The sequence below is a fragment of the Rhagoletis pomonella genome, unplaced genomic scaffold, assembly GCF_013731165.1.
Source record: "Rhagoletis pomonella isolate Grant_MI unplaced genomic scaffold, Rhpom_1.0 Rhpom_scaffold_00005, whole genome shotgun sequence".
Lineage (NCBI taxonomy): Eukaryota > Metazoa > Arthropoda > Insecta > Diptera > Tephritidae > Rhagoletis > Rhagoletis pomonella.
The window spans coordinates 68,628,890-68,650,728 of NW_023458559.1; the positions used below are offsets into that span (position 1 = coordinate 68,628,890).

The 21,839-nt window shown below is 37.6% G+C and overlaps 1 protein-coding gene across 8 annotated transcripts in view; it reads right to left on the minus strand.

Annotated features, from left to right (window-relative positions):
• Positions 1 to 19,926, minus strand: part of LOC118739457 (putative uncharacterized protein DDB_G0286901) — a 180,078-nt gene extending 160,152 nt beyond the window's left edge. For 6 of the 8 annotated variants that reach the window (XM_036470799.1, XM_036470800.1, XM_036470796.1 and 3 more), the window contains exon 1: positions 16,449 to 17,311. The gene's annotated coding sequence lies outside the window, so the exon portion shown is untranslated. Of the gene's footprint in view, positions 1 to 16,448; positions 17,312 to 19,688 lie in introns of those variants that run through there. The other 2 variants (XM_036470792.1, XM_036470793.1) reach the window with 2 other exon arrangements.
• Between the last annotated feature and the right edge of the window lie 1,913 nt (positions 19,927 to 21,839).

The window sequence follows — 21,839 nt, forward strand, 5'->3', positions numbered from 1 at the left end:
GAAAAACAACTTTCTATTCGATTCAATAATTAAGCTTTCATTTTAGAAAGCTTTCACTCTAAAAAAGTTCACACACAAAAATTTTGTTTACAAATTTCAGAAAAAAAAACATTTTCGATTCCATTCTCATCTTTGTTTATTGTAAGCAACACCATTATTATATTAGTTTTTATTCTATCCTACTTTTTTTATTCTAAACAACAAATTTCCTTTTCGACTTGGTTTGAGAGCATTCACAACATAGTTTGACAATTAGGTATTAAAATTTACGTTGCGATTCTATATGTAGGCTCTTATTTGAAGAAGCTTTCACTCTAAAATACACATGTTTCTTATATTTTCTTTAACAAGTTTTAGAAATTTTTTTACGCCCATTTTCTAACGTTTTTTACTGTAAACAATAAATTTCCTTTTCGACCTTTTTACGTTCAAAATTTGATTGAAAATAGAAATGTATTGAATGTACATAAAGAGCTTTCTACGCTTTAATAGCTTTTACAATTATATTTATTTTATTACACTACCTCAGAAAATGATAACCTCTGGCTCTTTCGTGAGTGCTAAATGAGCTTTTACATAAAGTGTCAAGCTTTCACTTTTTCTTTTGATATTCAAGGAAAGTATACATAGTATGTATAAAGAACTTTGAGTGTGAAAAGCTTTGCAACTGTAGAAATTTAAGAAAACTATCGAAAGAAGTTATCAGAGCTTTCCGTAGAGTTCATTATTAGCGGTTTTAAATGTTGGACTTAGTGCTTGAATTCATGCAAACATTCTTCTTTGAAATTGAGGCGAACTAGAAACCAAAAGTTACATTTTTCCCTATTTAACCCTTTGCCCTGGATATTCTTCGTCGAGAGAACAATTTTCTGCTTTGGAATTTGTTGTTTTTTTTATTTTTTTTACAAAGCTTGAAATGTGCATTTATATACAGTTTATTATATAAAGAGTGAAACTTTTAGAAAAAAATATTAGATATTAAATGAACCAAAGAACGTAAAGCCAAAACCGGCCAAAATAAGGCGTGTTTCTATTGTTTCAGCCACCAGTGTAGGTATGCAAATTCAATGCAAAGCGGTAGCCAGTGTTTCTTCTTGCCTCGTTTATGGCTTCATGGAAATTGTGGGAAGGGAATACAATGTACTGTTTTTTTTTTTTTTTAAATGGTAAACTTTTATTGTGTCTGCTAAATATGTACATAAAATGCCAATAATAACGATAATGACGACAACAAGCAAATTGAATCCAACTATGCCCATAGTTCCAAGTTTTGAAAATTAATAAAAATGAAATACCCGTAAGCAAAAGTTATATAGGTATTTTCATTTTTTTTTTGTGACAAAAACTTATACACAGTAATAATAGCTTTATCGATGTAGATATACTAACAAATAATGGCGCTGTGTTTGACTGAAACTACACTTTGTAAACCTCAATCAGCCACAAATTCATAAAAAATACAACAACAAAATTTACAAAGTAATCCGATCTGCATTACAAAAGATGCAACTTCCGTTAAGACATACTTGTAATAACGTGCTTGCATACTTATAGATCCAATATCGATTTTCTTTCAAATCAAGCACGTACCAACTGTAATTAAGGCACAGCAATAACAACTACAAACATATTTTCACACTCATTTCTGATATTACATACATACTTACAATGGACATTCAATCTTCACATCTCCACGGACTTAAAACCGCAGCTGCCACTTCCTGCACTGCAAACAGTTGATAATTTTTTTAATCAATACCTGTATACTAGTAGTAGCTGATTGGATGATCACAGGAGTGTCATTGAACAGAAAAACAATTACGTAAAGAGTATTTCAATTTCTACGATTTAATTTAAAGCAGACAGGAAGTGTAGACAAAGGATGCTAAGCGTTGTGTAATTCAATAAAGAATTTATGTGAGTAATGCAGAGTATATACATACATACACATTTCATATAAGTACATACATACGTACGTCATGAACTGCCGACGGAAAGGAAGGGTGTACATTAAGTACTCTACAACTCAGATAGGCGACGGAAGTACTTATAAGACCTCATCCACATTCTTCTTCTGGTAGTTAAGTCAACTATCAACTCGAATATAACACTGGCCAACAGTAGTTTTGATGCAAAGGAGCTAATTTTTTTTCTTAGAATCTTATACTGATTACATTAATAAATAGACAAAAATTGTATTTCTTACGTGAAGTTTTCTAGATTTTTAGTTGTACAAAAAACACAAATTTGCATCGAAAACTGCATTTATTGCTTTATTATGTATGTACATAAAAACCTTTCAGCAGTAGTCGGCCATCATGTGACGATCCCATCGGCGTTGGTACCACCCCCCAGGGACCCAAGACAACACGACACACGGTTTTTCTTAAGCGGAATGTTTCGGGTATATGTATGTATATCCTGCCAAGAATTGTGATTTCAGGAGCATGTTCCAAAGTTTAGTATAATTCTATTAGAAACAACTGGAAGCTTGTAGATCCCCGCTTGAGTAAATTAATAGTCTTAATAATAATTAATAATCTTAGCATCAAAATTTCCGGGGAATGAAACAGGTTCTATAAAACAAGATGTAATACTTGGAGTTACTCTGGATTCCAAACTTAACCAGAAACCAAGAATTGAAGAGCGTGCAAGGAAGGCCTCGGTGGTTTTTTGTGCAGCCAGGAGAATGTTAGGCAACAGAAGGGATTTGAAACCACGACTTTTACACTGGATGTACACAGCTGTAGTCGGACCCATACTCTCTTATGGGCCGTTGGTCTGGTGACCAGTCCTTTCTAAGGATTATGTAGTTAAAAACCGCAGCCGCTGACATAACAGGTGCAATGATATGCAATTTCGTGCGTCCTGTTTTATTTATCACCGATAGATATCTTTATAGAAAACTCAGCTTCTAACAGCGCAATCAGACTGCGTTCCTTGGAGCTCCAGAAGGAAAGACCGTTCAGGCACGGTTCCATCCTAGACACATTACCGCCTGAAATTAAACCTCTGCCCACTGACTATATCCTGTCCAAGAACTGGGTTCACCACAAACCCCGCACGAAATTCCCAAGCCGCAGTGACTAGACGTAAGGAAAGGTCGTGTTCTTGCAGGGCTTAACTGTCTTAACGGACGATTCAAATATGGAATTTGGGGTTGGTGCAGTGGTTTTCATCGCGCAATATAACCTAAAGTTATCCTTTCACCTACCAGGCTATGCAAGCGTTATCCAGGCCTCTATTTCTGATCAATACGAAACTAACCTAAGATGGGTGCCGGAGCATTTACGGAAACGAGGCGGCGGACGAACTAGTAAACTTGCTAATTGCTTGTCCACTTAAACCACCCAACCAACCAGGACCAGCGAAGAGGTCCATGACATAACTATTGGCAATATACTGTCCAGTTCTCTGATTACACTATGGTGGAATACCCTTTTTCTGATCAGTCACTGTTAGGAGCAAAGTCAATCTGAATCGCAGCGGCACCATATATAGCAAAAGAACGATGCTACTTGCGTATGCAGATGATATCGATATCGTAAGTCTGAAACAAAGGGACGTAACCGCAGCATTTTCCAGTTTAGAAAAGGAAGCTAAAGAGGTTGGTCTAGCGGTGAACAAGGGCAAGACAAAGTACCGCCTGGCAACATATAAACAGTCCACGCGTTTCGGGACACACGTCACTGTTGGCAGATATAACTTTGAAGTAGTGAAGGACTTTGTCTACCTAGGATCCAGCATAAACACCACCAAAAACGTCAGCCTGGAGATCAAGCGAAGAACAACTCTTGCCAACAGGTGCTACTTTGGGCTCGGTAGGCAATTGAAAAGCAGAGCCCTCTCTCGATGAACGAAAATCACGCTCAACAAATCTCTCATCCTGCCCGTCCTTTTATATGGCGCAGAAACTTGGACGATGTCGAACAAAGATGAGAAGGCTTTGGGGGCTTTCGGGAGAACTATTCTACGCAAGATCTACGGCCCTGTTTTCGTGGACGACGTGTATCGGAGAAGATGGAATGACGAGCTGTGTGAGCTTTTAACGACATGGACATAGTTAAGCGCATAAAACTACAGCGACTACGCTGGCTTGAACATGTTGTACGCATGGATGACGACGCTCCGGTGAAAAGATCCTTCGACTCCGCACCCATGGGTGGACAACGAAAGCAAGGGCGCCTACGAACGCAATGGAAGGACCAAGAAGGACCTGTCTGCGCTCGGGATTACCAACTAGCCATCCTACTGGATCGGGAAAGAGATATTAACCTTTCTAAACAAGAAACTAAAAATTATCACAAAGCATATTGAGGTTCCAATTTGATACAGACACGCAGATATCACTGACGTTCTTACAAGTTTCTGCAGACTTGAAAGCCGTCTGTATGTATACGTGCTCTGTATGAATGCTGCCCAGACCAGAAATCTAATCTGGGTCGCCCTGAACTAAGTCCTTTCCGTGAATCGAGTGACTGTTTCGCCCTACGTTCTCGTATGTACGCACGACTTTCTTCTTGTCGTAAATCGGACTGGATCATTGATCTTACATAAAAAAAGTTCCTTACCCCGAAACTTTTTTTATTTGCATTCCTTCATGATAACAGATTTCTCAGGTTTGATTTGTGATCGTCAATAGGCCATTCGGTTTTTAAATTGCGTACCGAGGACAAAGAAGAACCTGTTGAGAAGAACCAGCCCTTTAATATCCCAGCTTATTGAACTACTAGCGAGGATTCCATCGGCAGGTAAAGAATCATACGATTAGGTAAAGCATGTTTAAGCTCAATAATAGGGCTGATGATAATATTAGTGTATTAAAGAGAGATCCACTATTTTTGCATGAAATTGACTAAAACCGGACGTAAAAATCCTTCCTTGGGGCGATTTTTTTTTACAATATTTTTCAGTTGCATAACACTGCCTGGGACAGAAATATTAAGCACTCTTTAGCTAACCCATGAACTTAAAGTGATGTGTTAAAAGTTGATCGAGATTAGAGCTGAGGCAAGACGTAAAACTCGATCTTTATTGTAATCAGCCGCCAGATTAAGGCTTAATGCACAAAAGCGTTTATATATATATATTTTTTTGGGGTTTTATGATCTCATCCTAATATTCATAAAAAGCCTGCCAAATCTGTGTTAAATTCCAAATTTCCTATAGTATCAGAGAAGGACTGAAAGAATCTGAAAATGTATCAATTATAACTACTGCCTATTCTAACCTAAGCAGAAAACATCACTCGCAATATTTGCAACGATTTCTCTTTCTTAACAAATAAAAGACAAAATCAGCTACCAAACAAATGTCAACTGTCAAGACCACAATTACTCACTTTGTCACTTTAATTGAGCAAGAACACAAATGTCAACGTTCGTATAACAACAACACGTTTTGAGACAAAAGAATTCCCAAAGCATTTGACAACTACTAATGATAATGCAGCAGACATAAAGAGACAAGATTCATGACGATGTAATTAAAGCCACAAATACTTATAGCATGCACGTACAGGAATTAGACATGGATGAAGTACAAAAAAGGACACAAAAACAAATGGGGGAAGCAAATAGAAATGACGGAAAAGTATGCAATGAAATAAGAGACGACCATTTCAAATGAAAATCAAGTAGAAAAAGTCACGGCAAAGAAAGCGAAGAGAATTTCTACTACACTGCGACTGCTTGAATTGCAAATATTTGATTACGGTGCAATCACTGTGCTGTTAAAAGCAGTGTATGTAACCTGAAAAACTAAGGAAAAGCAAAGTGAAACAAGTTTATGGTAAAGGCGAAGGGCAAACACAGGCAGGTGCGGTAAAAGATGTGTGTTTTCAAACAACAAGTGTGGTAGATTTTTAGTACTTTCTAAGCTCAGAACACACATGTAGAACAATTGAATGCGACTGGCAGTGCATAGCCCAAGTAAGGTAAAAAAGACTTTATATTTAGCATAGATAATGCAAACATTACGCGTTGGCTGCCTTGAAGTTAACCGAAATGTGATAGTAAAAATGCGCACATAAAAGAAGTGCTGAGACAGTAAAAACAAATGACTATTCAACGAAAATTCTGCATTGCAATGAAAATGTCGCTTCCGCATTGAATCATGGAACAACAGGCAGACGAGCATAAACACATAAAGGAAATAAAAGACATAAACGTAGAGAATTTCCTATGCAGTAGTGACAGCGATGGCAACTAAATAAAAGCCATACGGAAGCGGGTGGCGGTCTGACGCAAAGACAAAGGCAACTAAACACTTTTAAATTACTAGCGGTGAGCGACCGAAGCGAAACGGGCGGATGGACGGTCGAACGGATAGATACTGCCGTCCCTAAATTGGAGCGCTATGCGTTGCGTTTTCCAATGTCAATGAGTGTCAGCGCGCGCTATCGCCAAATCAACGCGGCGTAATTCTTGACGTTTTCTCATTTCCTCTCGTTTTTATTCTCGTTTCCTCTTTTCACTTGTTTGTCCTTTCTCTTTCTTTCCATCTTCTGCATCCAACTTCAACACGTAACGCCCTGCCAAAAGTGAAAATTCTATTGTACGAGCATGAGGATTTTTGATAGTTGTTTGGCGGTTGACGCGGCAATTTAGGGAAGACAGACTTGCGGGATTTGAAAAGCATGAATGGTTGGATGCGCTGACAAGTGCAAAGAGAGTGTGTTACCTGCGCATGCTCGAAAATTATTGAATGTATAAACATACATATGTAAATACATACTATGACCACAGATCCGGTGGTGGAAGGCCGATAGCTTTAGGTGCTTTAGTATTTGCTTGTTGTAAGCAAATAAAAATAAACAAACAAGCGGCATATAGCATTCAGCTGGTTTTGTTGTTGCACAATTGCCGGTTCTTTGGTTCTTAGCTGTTTGCCGCATAGCGTATTGCAAACAATTATAATAAAAACACAGCGTCTTGTATTTGTAACTGTGCCAAGGAAACATAAATAGCAATACATCAACAATGAGAAGCAATTGAAAAAGCAAGCACATTTTTTGAAGTTATGACAAAAGCAAAAACAATTATTTGGGGGTTATGTGCATGCCGCTTGGCATGCAAGTGAAGGAAAATTTGCAAGCATTTTTTTTCTTTTTATTTCATTTATTTTCGCCAACACTGCGTGTCGTCGTCTATCTAAAAGAAGAGAAAGGAAAATACGTATGCCATTAAACATGCATACTTTTGTACATACCTACATACACTAACAAGTGCTGCGTCAGTTGGCGTCTCTTCTGCCATTTAATGTCTTCCATCAGCGTATTGTCTTCTTTGAACAAACAAAAAGTGTGTAAATATGCAGCCGTTTGCACTTAAGCGAAAATATCAAATTTCAATAATGACTACGTTGCCACTGCCATTTGGGTTGTCCAAAACTATGTAGGGTTCTCACTTGTGTAATTTGTAGTTGCACATATTGCTTTGTTCGTGCATTTTTTTTTTTGCTGCCAGCTGAAGTGCATTTCCTCAAGTATTTTGTTTTATCATTCAAACCATTCTTTGTTTTTTCTTCCTTTACTCTACTTCCTTCGATATTTTTGATGCAACACATACTGTGTAATTAACGATTGTGTCTGTGTTACTGCCGCAGATTTAAGTGTTTTTTGTTAAGTCCTTTAAGATAACATTGTTTATGTGCCCTTCCATCTGTAGTCGTTATGCAATTTTTAGCTAGAGCACTAATCATAACAAGTGGTTCAGCTTGGCGGAAGTATGCTGCAAATAGCTCTGCTTTTCCTGAAAGTCTACACAAGTATATCCGTTTGGAATATTTCAAATGTCATAATCCTTTCAAGCATAGAAGACTACAGTGGAATTACTTTGGTGGTTTAAATTACCTTACATAAACCACAAGACGAACAAAGTTCTGATTTCTTATGTTTCTGGAAAACTTCTTAAGCAGTGGACCGGAATTGTTATAGAAAGTTGTAAATCAATCCCTTGTTTTTATGCTGACCACTTCTAGAAAGCCAGCTGGAAACTTAATAGAAGAGCATTTATTTTTCTACTTTAAGTAGGCCCTTCCCTACAATTATCTCGCTTGGACCATGATATATTTTATACTGCTACCGCATATTCATCACAGATTACCTTATTCGTGAATTGTGCAACTATCCCAAGCGCTATTTTAATCCTTTCAAAAATGTATGTGATCGGGAACCCAACAGAGGTAACAACAAAAACAAAGATATCGATTTTCAACTTCACCACTTTGAATTTGATTACCTTCATCGTGGCTTTGCCACTAACGAAGACTTAAAGAATCAGTTGATTGGCTGCTTAACTACGGGACATCGTCACTGGAGGTAACTAGACATCTATTTTGGAAGGCACTTTCTAGTCGATATTACCGAGAAAAGAAAGCGTGGGAGTGCCTTTGACTATTTGCGGAATGGTCTTGGAAAAAGCTCTCCGTAACAGGCATATGCCGCTGGAGCAATTTCGTTCCTGGCGAAGACCAAATATCATAGTCCCATCCCCAATTTTAAGACATCAGCAGCAAAGAAATTTTGCGCTTCTGAATTCTAAGTCGTGATGAAATGACAACGCCGAAAACAAGTGGTAGGAAGGAAGGGCTTCATTTTTTCTGGAGGTCACATGTGCGATAAGTAAACAATCAGCCTCAACGCGAGTGTCGTGTCGAGTGCAAGTCGTTTTTCGATAGTCGAGACGTATCGAAAATTGCATGGCATTGCCTAAAATTTCGACTCGACTAGAGTATTAAAACGGAAAAACTTGGCAGCACAGTATAGTTTTGACGATTTTCGTCGTTTACTTTTTTCAGCACGACAGTAGACAATGCCAATGTTGTCGAGTCGCAAAATTTAGCCTAATTTACAACTTAGGCAATGAGGCTGAATATTTCGTGGTCAGCAGATAGTTTTATGGTCAACAATGATCGAAAACGTCCTTCCTGTCGAATGCAAGTCGTTTTTCGAGAGTCGAATCCTATCGAAAATTTCACGTTATTGCCTAAAAGTTCCACTCAACTAGTGTATTAAAACGGAAAAAACCAATGTTGTCAAGTGGTACATTTTAGCCGAATTTACGACTTACGCAATGAGGCTTCGCGGAAAAAACGCAATAAATACCATCCCCTCTAATTGGAAGATTTTCAGACCATGTTCGCCCACAGTTTGGCGAGAAAAACTCAATTTCTGCAGTAGAAGTCAAGTTATTGGTGAGACATTTTTCAATTGACTTACGACTGGTTTTGAAAACAGAGTTCTAAAACTGAAAACCACCGCGAGAATGTGAGACGTCGTACTTCTTCTTCTTACTTGGCACCACAACCGTTTGTCGGTTTGAACCACCAAAGACCAAAAAACTTCGCCAATTGCCTCTCTTCTTCGCGAAGCTGCGCTTGGTCCCTGAATTCTGTTCGTGGGCGCCATTTCTTTCATTGGCCACCCATAAAAATTTCCTTTCCTGAGATTTCCCTGACAGATCTGGGACCGATGAAAGAAGGTGTATTAAGACTATTTGTTGGCGTGGGTTGATTTTTCCCGACAGGGTGAAATCATGACACATTTCGGAATGATTTTCTCCGCGCTTTTTCAAGATTTGTTTGGAGACAAACTGGTTTCGGTGTCGTGTCACCTTCAGTACCATTTTTCGTTCGAACGAATTCCGTACACATTTTTATTACCTCCGCAAAGTCAGATCTGAAAAATACCTTTTTTATCATGTTTTATTATGTAGCGAGCCAGGTGCGCAAGCTCTCGGTCAAAGGTTGCTGACAACACAGTATAGCAACTCTCTGTTATCTAAATACCCTTTCACTAAAATTAAACACTGAACAAATAAAAAGTTTAATCGAAGGTGTATTCAACAAACACGAAGCCGAAATAAAGGCTCTTAAAACGATGATACTAGTGATATGTTTACAAAACGCTAAAAAGCAAAGCTGCCAAAAAACGTGAAGTAAAATTTAACAACCAGAGGAAAACCTAAAAGGCAGTAAATAAACCAAAATCAGTGGAATGAACACATTACACGTGCTACATAAAAATATTGCTTAAATGTAGCTGTATAAACATAATTGCAGTAAAACGTGAAAAGAAAATTAGAAATAACACAACTGTAATTAACAAAAAGCCACAAAAACCAAACGTAAAACCACGTCGAAGACTAGCACAACCATAAGAAGAGCCACATGAAATGACAAGCATAAAACAGTGAAAACACCAAACAGTAAGCCCCCTTTCAGACACGTCAAGTCTTGCTTTCAAGTCTGCTCGTTCGTAGGCGAAGGAGGTGAGAAGAGAGGAGAAGAGTACAGATACCTCCGTACCGTCAATTCGTTTCAAGTTTTCTTGTCTCTTTTGATCTTTTCGTTGCTTCCCATTTAAAGAACCAAGGACTTGAATTCAATTAAAGTTGACGCGTGTGGAAGCAAATAGAAAACACAAAAGAGAATGCGAAAAAAATTGCTTTCAAGACTTGACGTGTCTGAAAGGGGACTAAGCGATGAACAGCAAAATTAGAAAACCGCAACCAACTTTTAGACGTTTCAAACCTCAAATCACAACAAATAGTACATAGGTCACTACTCCACACTTAAATATGCATGCTTGTGTGCAACGGTGTGTGACAGCAGCTGCTCAGCAACAACAATTAACTACAAACATAACTACAGCAACAATAACACCAATATTAATAATAGAAAACGTCAAGAAACATATTTAGAGACAGTAGAGAAGAGCAACAGCAACAGCAAAATCAACACAGCTACCAACAACTGTTACCAATTTTAGTGTGGCTTCGTTTTGTTACTTGCTGCTTGCTGCTTCTGCTTCTGTTATGTTCGTAGCGTTTGTTGCCGGTTATACGGTTTTGTGAGCTGTTGCCATTTTTATAGCCACTAAAGCTGGCGATATCACCAATTGGTACGGACCAACACCATTACCGCCAGCCCCTTTTAACGATACTTCGCAACTTGTTCGTTTGCTCACTCAATGCACCATCAGTTTAGCTTTATCGCCGCAAGCTCTCTTTTGGCATGGAGAAGAGTAATAGCAACTACATATCTTGGCACATACTAGGGAACCGCCATATTTTTCTTTCATGTCTTCTTTTTTGCCCTCCGAATGGCGATAATCTTCATGTGCTAGCGCGCTTCGAAGCAGATTTTTCTGCACAAATGTTAATTTTATGTTGCGCTTATGAATATGAAGAGCTGCACTTTTTCCCACATTGATATTCATTGGTGTTCGCTTTTTATCGGCGACAGCTTATTTCGCAAAAAAATGTTTAGTGCAACCAAGTGCATAGTTTAAGGAACTAAAATTAAGTTTTTCTCTTTATTAAAATTTAAGCTCTGAAGGTGAAATTCGTTAAAATCAAACTCATATAATCTTACAAGCTTTACAACCAGTATGGTTCGATTTCTTTCTTATTTCGAAAGCTTGCTTTAAAAATATTTGATTTTACAATTAGCTTATTTTAGATAATTTTATAGAATCTTTACTTTTAGACGGTTCTCTAAAGCGGCAAGTTACCCCTGCCTAGGTCAGCCACTCTTTCAATCGTCGACGTACTAGATCTCAACTATCGTAGAGCCCAAGAAAAGTGTGGTTTCGACGGGGTCGGACCAAAGGGAAATAGGTGTTGTTAATTAGGCTTTAGGGGACAAGTAACAAGATGGTTAGCGTCACTAGCATTACCTATAAGTCAAGTCTGGATAAGTAGGAGTTTAACTTGCTGCGGTACCCAGTTTGGTAAAAATTCTTGGACTGAATCCTCTGCGAGGTTACCGACTGGAAATCGGCACTACAGAGGAGTCCTTTACAATTGTGGGAGGGAGTTCAGTTAAGATCAGTAATCGGGGCAGTGTGCTTATGCACTCATCAATCGCTATTTCATACGGAAAAAGACCTTGATCATGGTCTAGAAATAGGCGCTGGATCAAGGCGGTAAGCATTTCCGTACTGAAGATCAGCCTGACTGGGAGCTCCTAAGCCAGGGCCTTACCCTGGCTACTGCGGATCTCCACTTGGGGTCGACGAGTCCTTTTTCCGCGACTCGTGGGATTATGACCACTTGCAGTAATACGAAACTTACATATAAAGCCAAATTGGAACGAGTAACGGTCGAAAGGTCTCCTCATGCTGAGCAGGGGAACTTAGCCACATCCATGGTCTTGCTAGCAGGCCATGTTGTCACCGTAAGGCTTGCGGAGAGGCTAGGGATTCCCCATAACGACTTCTGCGAAGCTGTAGAAATGAAGAAGAGCCAGAAACCTTGCGGAATCTGCTGCGCGAATATAGAGGAAGACGAAAGTTCATGGATTCACATTTTTTTGAGGATCCAACCGATGCAATCAAAGTAGGAATAAGGTAGATTTAGAATTACGCAGACTCTACAGATGGGTTGTGTATTGGGGGGTTCTCACTACCCGCATGGTATCACAACGGGCTCACAATTACGACCCTAGTTGTGCTAACGGGTTCACTGGCAGCCACTTAAACCTAACCCAACGTAATCTACAGTATCCAGACCGTAATTGCGCCAGGGAAACACGGCGCTTCCTTAGCCAACTGCAGGTCCTATGCAATTGGTGATGTATGGGGCAAGAGCTAGTGAAGGTAATGATGGACTCTAATTGAATTTTATTGATTTCCTGTCGGTATAGCATCGGAGCAGTTGGTTGTTTCATGTACGCTCTGTCCGGAGTACTGCCTAGTAGCATGTTTGTGGTATCGACCAGTGCATCCTCTTGGTCTCCGGTTGAGGACCGCCGGACCAATTGCCTGATTTTTTCAACAACGTTCCTTTGACTTTGCCAAGTAAGTCTATTTCGATTTCGCGGTTGTGTACGCTGGAAAAGAGAGCAATCTTTCTTAAGTAACTCTTAATATTTTCTGGTTTACAGTCTGAATTGGTACGCTAGCGACTTGAGTTCCTAAATTAAGCTGGAAATCTCGTCAGGAAGGGGGTTTAGGATCGTTGTGGTGAAGTAGCGAGCCAGGTCGAAATGATAGCCGTTTAATATATTGAGCACAGGTTATAATTGATATCGCCGTACGCCAATATCGAGCAGTCGTCAACGTTGCGGGAGCCTCTGATATAAAAATTAAATAACAGCAGGGAGAAGAAGCCAACTCGAGGGACCCACTGTTTAGTCTTTTTTTTCTTTTTTTTTCCATGCTTCTTTTGATATATTACTGACGATTGTCTGCCAATCGGATAAATTGCCGTCAACCGTTTAAACCCGTGGGGGGAAAGATGTTTTCAAGTAGGGTGGAGTGACGAACGATGTTAAAGGCTTTCGACAGAATTGACTACTGACCGAACTGATTACTGATTCTTACGCAGCGGCGGCTGTGATGGAGCTATGCGCTTTGTGGTAGCCATGATTATGCCCAAATATGGTAGGTCGCGCAGTATGGGAATTAAAAGGCCTCACCACTGGAGAAATGAGAGTTTCCTGGCGATATGTATAAATGTATCTACGTATCGCTAATTTTCTCCAATAGTGCCATCATCCAAAAAGTACAAATATTGAGTTAAATACGCAGAAATTACCGCTACTTCTTGTTTTATGTTGTGTAAAAATTTCTTATATGTATCGATTACCAATAGCTCACTAGAACAAAATATGTATGTATTCATTTTAACTATGGGAGTACATATGTATATCGACACCTGAGTGGAAGATCACCTGTCACGGCAGCTAATTCGAAAACGCCCTATCTCAGAAAACTTTTCAAGAACACCCTACTTCAGTATTTGATTGAATAACGCCCTATTTCAGGATTTTATTGGAAAACACCATATCTCAGAATTTGGTTGAAGAACGCCCTATCTCAGCTGAAAATGTGATGAAACTTTCCCTTTTTAGCAGATTTCACCGGTTTTACACTCTCCCTCCTTCCACATATCACACATAATGGGAGTGATCATCGAGATATTTAAGAGAATATACTCCCGCCGTAGCCATCTTTTGCAGCATCAGAATGCTATCGGGACAAATGACTTTGGATGCTTGTGCTTACTCGAAGGCCACCCGAATTTCACCGCTGATAAAAGTAGGAGGCTAATTTGCTTTGCATCTTGTACAACCTTCAGTTCACTCTACACTTGGCGCGCGCATTTTTTCGGGCGTGTTGAAGCTTGATCACCGAATAAAACTTCTGAACAGCCATTACGCTTCTTCGAGTTGGACAGGAACCTTATGGTCTTGCGGTCTTGAAAGTAGACAAGTTTAACGATCGATATTACTGTGGGTATTGTTATATATTGCTAATATATATTTCTGGGAGCCGTGGATAGGCTCGCTGAATGCTGAGAGTAGCTGTGAAGTATGTGAGTTCCATTTGGCTCTAGCAACAGGAAGTCATAGACCAAGTGGTCCACGTTCTATATGATTTTAGGTCAGTATAAGTTTTTTTATAATTATTTGTTAAGTTTTGGCAAAGATATAAATAGGGAAGACACATTTTAACATTGTTTGGCTATTACCCTTTCGATTATTTAATGTTTATTATTTTTTATGAAAGGGTAGCTCGTTATTTAACAAACGTCATGCAGTTCAAATTCTCAAACGTTGTACAAAAATTAGCCAAGTTCGACAAATTCTTATCAAAATGTTTAACTTTTTAATTCGATTTCTTAGAAACATTCCGGGTATGCAATTTTATAACCCATTCAATTCGAAGTGCAAATTTTAAGTAGCTTGGACTTACCGTTGATTTTTGGTATTTTTTTTTTTTTTTTGTGGAAGGTATTGCTCATTTTTTCCATACAAAAAAATTTTCGAATATACTTTGTATGGAACAAAACGCGCAAACAAAATATTTCCAAAAATCAACGGTAAGTCGCAAGCAACTTCAAACTTGCACCTTGAATTGAATGGGAATACTCAAAGCATTTCTAAAAAATCTGTTTAAAAAATGTTTAAAATTTTTATCAGCATTTCTTAAAATTCCAAGTTTTGAAATTTTGATTTACATAGTCGCAAGCTACTTCAAACTTGCACCTTGAATTAAAGGGGCATACTCAAAGCACTTCTAAAAAATCTGTTTAAAAAATGTTTTCATAAAAATTATTAAAAATAAATGTAAACAAAGAAAAGTAGCCAAAACTTCCTTTTCTCTTTGTTTTGTTTTAAATAAAATTGTATTAAAAGATGTTATGTCTTTTTATTCTAGAAACAAAATTATACGTGCGGATTCGATGCACTACAAATGTCCCCATTTTTGTCCACAAAAATCTGGTCAACGTATACAGATATAGTATAGATGGAACGGGGTCAAGGACACAATACCTCCAGATATGTACGTTTGCAATTATATATGTACATAGGTATGTACTAGGAATGAAAATCCCAGGATTTTCGGGATTTGTAATTTGCACTGATGGCGATAATAGAAACTCCTTTTCTTGACCAGTATTAGCTTTTTTATTTGATAATTAATATTTTTTTATAAATGTCTAGCTCTATATATATGTAACACCGCGCGATAGTTAATTGTGAACACAATTATCAATATATTCGCGAAACCGTGGGCCAAATATAGTAAAATTGCATTTTTAGTTTTTCACTCTGACGCCAGTAATCCAAAAATGATTTAAAAAATTCAGAGAAATGTGCTTTGAGAAGTAATATGGGTATCAAAGAGGAAATCCTGTAGAATTCAAACAGATTCTAGTTTTTGGTGCAGAAGTATTGAAAATTTCCTTTTAAAATTTTGTCCTTGAGATTTTGCAATATTTGTTTTTGAAAAAATTATATGTTAAAGACTTTGTAAACTCGATAACATCCTCGAACTTCGTCCTTCTAACTTTATCAGCTTAAAAAATTACCTTGTGAATCCAAAAAATTTTAATTTTTTTAAATTCTAACGAAATTTCCTTTTGCATTTGGTACCCATTTTTTTATTCTACATTGCATTGGATTTTTTATATAATTTTTGGAATTAATCATATCTTTGAAATAACAAAGTCCTTTAAAATAAATCCTGACGTCAGAGAGAAAAAATAAAAACGCTACTTTAAATGAAAGAGTAGGTTTCTAACGCATTTATTTATTATTTATTTTATGATAGGAGAGCTTTTCAAACAACATAGAACAATTTTTTCGATTTAAGTTGTTGGAATGTAAGGAATATCTAATCTCGGGATCCCAGGATTATGCTAATGACATCCCGAAAATCCCGGGATCGGAAAAAGTTGAAAAATTAATATCCCTAGTATGTACATACATACATACATATATTGTATATGTTTCGCTAGTTTTATGTTTAAATGAGACGAGAACCTCAGAAGGAGTCAAAGGTTTTGTAAAACAAAATTGTTTAACTGATTTGATCTTGGGAATATATCAATTTAAAAGTTGGCTTCGAATCTCAATGACTTGCTTTCCTTTCTTTCAAGTTTAATTTATAATTTCAATACCATTTTTAATGTAAATATGCATTAAATTTTACCTACCTTATCCAACGAAATCCACTCCGAATCCAACCAGAATTTCTTGGTAGTTATTGCTTCGCCTTTTGACCGCTTATTTGACCGACAATTGCCCAGGTAAACGAAAATCCGCGAGTGACGATTGTTAACCAACAGAAACGAGTTCTTGTTGAATGTGAAACAAAAACAAAAGTATGTAGACACAAAACTTGATATACAACACTGCACAAACAACAAAATATCGGATGCGTTTGAGAATTTTTAACTCACACTAGGTATTTTCAGTGCACTCTTTCGCTTGGAGATCTTTAAATTTGGATGCTCTTATTTGGATATGCGCTTGCACATGTAAATTATATATTTTCACTCAATTAACTGACTCGGCTGTGCACTTAGTTAGTAAATTACACACAAAAATTTATTTGACATTCAATGACATCAACTTTTTGGGGGCGTTATATGCTTTCAACAGATTTGTATACACTTGCGAGATTTCTGTGTGTTTTTTTTTCACAGCAAAAATAAGCTATATGTTTTATTGCACTGTATATTTTGGCAAACTGGTTGCTTATAAAGTTTTATTTTTATTATAATTTTTACGTCACAATACACACTCGTGTTTATCCGCCAAGAAAAATACTGGAGACCTGTTTAGATCAGCAGCACTTTATTATTTGAGCGTCGAGCAAGTTTGTGTTTGACCTGGCATGAGAAAAGAGAGAGCGATACACAGTGAGTAACTGCGTTCGGGAGTGAATATGCACTGAGCACGCAAGCGAGTGAACAGGTAGTTTTTCAGCTAATAAGGGAGATTGTTGTTTGATTTTATCTTTTGTGTGATTTCTTTGCATTTAATTATTGTTTTTTTTTTTGCTAATTTGGCATTGTTTTTAATATTGTTGCTGATTTTGCGTGGTTTTGTTGTTGTGGTTTTATAACTTGTTTATGTGCGATTTTTTTTTTTTAATTTTAATTTGGCTTACTTTTTCATACCTCTAATTAGTTCCATAAGTAAATACGTTAAGTATATCTTATGTATCTGATTAGAGCGTAATAAATTTAAATTTTTATTGCATTTTTTTGTTTTTTCTATGAAGTTTTATTTTACTTTTAATTGAATAGGCTGAGTTATGTAATTGCTTTCTTTAACAATTTGGTGTTCTCACAAACTTTTACCAAGTTTGATCTCTTAGGGACAAGAACAAGCTAGATGCCCGCTCCCACTAGTTCTGTTTCCAGAGACCATGTGCATAGAGGGTATTGGTGCAGGCGTATATGTACCCAGACTGAAGCTTTTAGTGCCCTTGGGAACCTTCCCAAGTATTTCCTAAGTGGAACTCTATGCCATTATTGCAAAGTTTACCCTTCCTAGGAATTATCGAAGGGAGAGGATTCTTTTATTAGGATATATTCCGGTGGCACTTAGGACTCTCGGATCTTCGAAGTCAAATGCTCATTGGTCTTGGAGTGTGTGGAGAAGGTAAATCTCGTGGCTGAGGGCAATGCTATCAAATTGTTTTTGGCACCGGGGCACCTAGCAGTCGAAGGAAATGAAGAAGATAATCAGTTAGTCAGAATGACCCTATAGTAGAGAAGCCCTCGCTTGCGGTACGGCCTATCACTGAAAAAAGTGCTCAGAAAGGAAAATATCGAATTGAGGGAACTGCACTGGTGAAACTCCATGGGTCATCGCTTGAAAGCTTATTTACTAGGGGGGTACAATCAAAAGAGATATAGCCAACTGATAAGCCACCCCAAGGAGAGAATGTAAGAATTATTACAGGTATTTTGACGAGGAGAGGCCACTTGCATGAGCTAGGAATCTGGTCAAGCAATCTATGTTGTGACGAGCTTAGAGCACAATAGACCCACTGGTCGCAGTGGTCACCATGCTGAAAGCTTAATTAAAAACTTTAAATGCTCTTCCAAGCAATTTTTTCAAGATTTTCTTTCAGCGAACAAGCGATATGTATAAATGTATCTACGTATCGCTAATTTTCTCCAATAGTGCCATCATCCAAAAAGTACAAATATTGAGTTAAATACGCAGAAATTACCGCTACTTCTTGTTTTATGTTGTGTAAAAATTTCTTATATGTATCGATTACCAATAGCTCACTAGAACAAAATATGTATGTATTCATTTTAATTATGGCAGTCACGGCAGCTAATTCGAAAACGCCCTATCTCAGAAAACTTTTCAAGAACACCCTACTTCAGTATTTGATTGAATAACGCCCTATTTCAGAATTTTATTGGAAAACACCATATCTCAGAATTTGGTTGAATAACGCACTATCTCAGCCGAAAATGTATTGAAAATTTGCATTTTTCGATCGGAAAACTCTGGTTCTCTTCAGGAGACTTTCAATAATAATACCAATTTGTCTATTTAACCATTTTTTAATACTAACGATTTTTTATTGGTCGCCCCATTGCATTTTTCGGGGTTTTTGTGGGTTTTTGGCGGACCTATAAATTATAGTTGCAATGAAAAAATGGTTAAATAAACAATTGGGTATTATTACTGGGAATTTCCTGCAGATAAACAGAGTTTTCTGGTAGAAAAATATTGATTTTTAACTATTCTATACCATTTCTACGAAAAGTTGTTTTTCCCCCATATCAAATACATGGAACACTTCAGGCGCTTTGAGCGACCTCTAAGTATTTTTTGATTTCAAAATAAAAAATAAGGGTATACCTATGTTTTTCGGTATAAAACAATCTTAGGGCTGAGAGCATAAAAATTCCAACTTTACTTTTTCACATACATTTTTGGACCACCCTAATCTCAAGTCTTTATCAAATGCAGCAAAATTTGTTTTCATAAATAAATTTATTCCATATAACTTCCTATCTTTGCATCTGCTTTGCTTTGCTCTTCGATGCGTAGCATAAAAATTCGGCTTTCACTTTACATTTAACACACACAAACATACACATTTAGTACCTGCTCGCCCAAATCTTTTTTCTAAACATTTCAAGAGCCAATTACTGCACTTTGTTTGCCACTGATTTTGCATTAAATAGTTCGTGAACACCTTAAATAAATCGCAGTGATTGCACATTTACTACAAACATTTATGTACATTGATGCAGTACTTTCAAAATATAAATCACTGCAGTCGTTTTTCCCCAAACACTTTTTACTATTAGACCTCTTTACTAGCTTTGTAGGCAAACAATCATCACATCGTTGTTGGAAATACGCTTGCTTTGCAAATGATTTATATTTGGTTTTTATTTACGCGTCGTACTCACATTTCTGTACAATTATGTATTCAATTCTGCACAACACCTTTTATTCGTTAAAATTTAGTTTTTCATCATTTAAATACTATTTTATTGCCAAGTCACTTTGGTTACGACGCGTTCATTATTTTCTTTATTTTTTATTACTCGTTGAAAACAGCCATTTCCAAAACTAGTTGCACTTGCCGAATACTTTTTCTTTACTTTGACGCACGACTTCCGCTAAGCAAACACCAAACGCTTTGAATAGTTACCGCAAACTGTGGAGCTCTCAAAGCCAACGTTGTTAACAACCCGGCTAATCGTGCAGCACACTAACTAGCAGGCCATTTGTGCGGATGCACTCAACACATAGTACATATGTACGTATGGCATACACGTACATATGGGAGTACTTGTGTACGAATATGTGTGCGGGCGATTTGGGGGTTCTCTGCATGCTCTTAACTCGTACGTGTATACAATGGGAGCGAAGCGACGGGCACAAGTCGCTTTATGGTGAGCTACATTTAAGAGGTCATCACAACTTTACCTTTTTAAGTGATTAAATTAACAAAATGAGTAAAAAATCTATTTAAAATAGTTTTTATTGTTTGGTATTTGATACTTTTGTGATTTCAATGGCTGATCCCTCTCTGGTGGATCAATCCGATTTTATCGGTTGAAGGATCGACTGAAATCAACAGCGTCTATTTATCAGGAGAAAGAAGCGGTAAATTCACTTACGTTTAAGCACTCAAAGTTTTCGGACCAGCTATAGAGAATGTGTCCCTAACCATGTGTTGGATGTCCTGAAAAAAGACAAAGCTGCTATCACCGCAATACAAAAAATACGATGAACAGGTTATGGCTTGCGGTTTGTAAGCTAAAATGTGCAAAAAAATACATATTTGGTCCCACTGTCGGAAAATTCCGCCACTTCGATGTCCAACTTCCATCAAAGAAGTCAGCAACGGATCAGATACCTGTTTGCAAATGCACAGTACTACAGCAATTAGCACCTTAAATACCCAGGTAATTCGCGACCTTAACCGTAACTGTCTCTGCAAGAGTACTGTCCTAGACTGGACTTGTCAAATCCCTTTGACACCGTTTGCCATTCAACGATGCTAGAGGAAATTTACACTAATTTTTCGAACTCAAACCTCGAAGCCAAGAAAGAATAAACAAGTGGTCCCACAGGGTGTACCATCCCCCTTTATCTCGAAGTTCCGCAGTCACCGGAGAGAGTTTCCGAGATCTCCCACGCTGGCGATTGTTCGATATTGGCGTGAGGTCAGACCAAAGCTAGGAATCACGTCGATGGCGAACCAATTCCGACGGTGAATAACCCAAAAATACTCGGAGTTACCTTCAATGGTCTGCTCTCTTTCTCGGCGCATACAACCGCAATTGTCAATAGCGTACAGAGCTGCAAAAAGATCCTCAAATCGCTAGTCGACAGCACCTGGCATACAAGGACGCTGGGGACGTAGCTACAGACTTATCAGAAAACCGCATTGTGGACAGCAACGGGAAGCCTTCTGATGTGGCTTGAACACCTCCTTCAATGCTCCCAGTTACGGAACACAAAGTATAATTATCAAATAATCGAGCTAGGAGATATTTGCGTTTAATTTCGTGAAATCGGCTGTACATGCACCGATTCTATTAAGAGAAAACGTGGGACGTAAATCGTTGTCGTCTTGAAATAAACGTCACGAGAGACGAGAAAAATAAAAGTCGTATATAATTATTATGAAAAGACGTAAATCATTTCCGTCTTAAAATAAACGTCCCACGAGACGAAAAAAAATAAAAGTCCCACATAATTATTATAAGACGTAAATCATTTCCGTATTGAAATAAACGTCCCGCGAGATGAAAAAAAAAATAAAGGTCCCAAATAATTATTATGCGAAGACGTAAATAACTTTCGTCTTAAAATAAACGTCCCGAGAGACGATAAAAATAAAAATCCCACATAATTATTCTGAAAAGACGTAAATAATTTCCTTCTGAAAATAATCGTCCCGTGAGATGAAAAGAGATATTTCTCTTCTAAGCAATTATTATACAAAGACAAAAAAAAATTTCTCTTAAAACATGGCGACGTTTTTCATCTCAAATATAAGGATAATAATTATTTTGGGTCTCTGCTTTTTTCAAATGTTCTTTTTT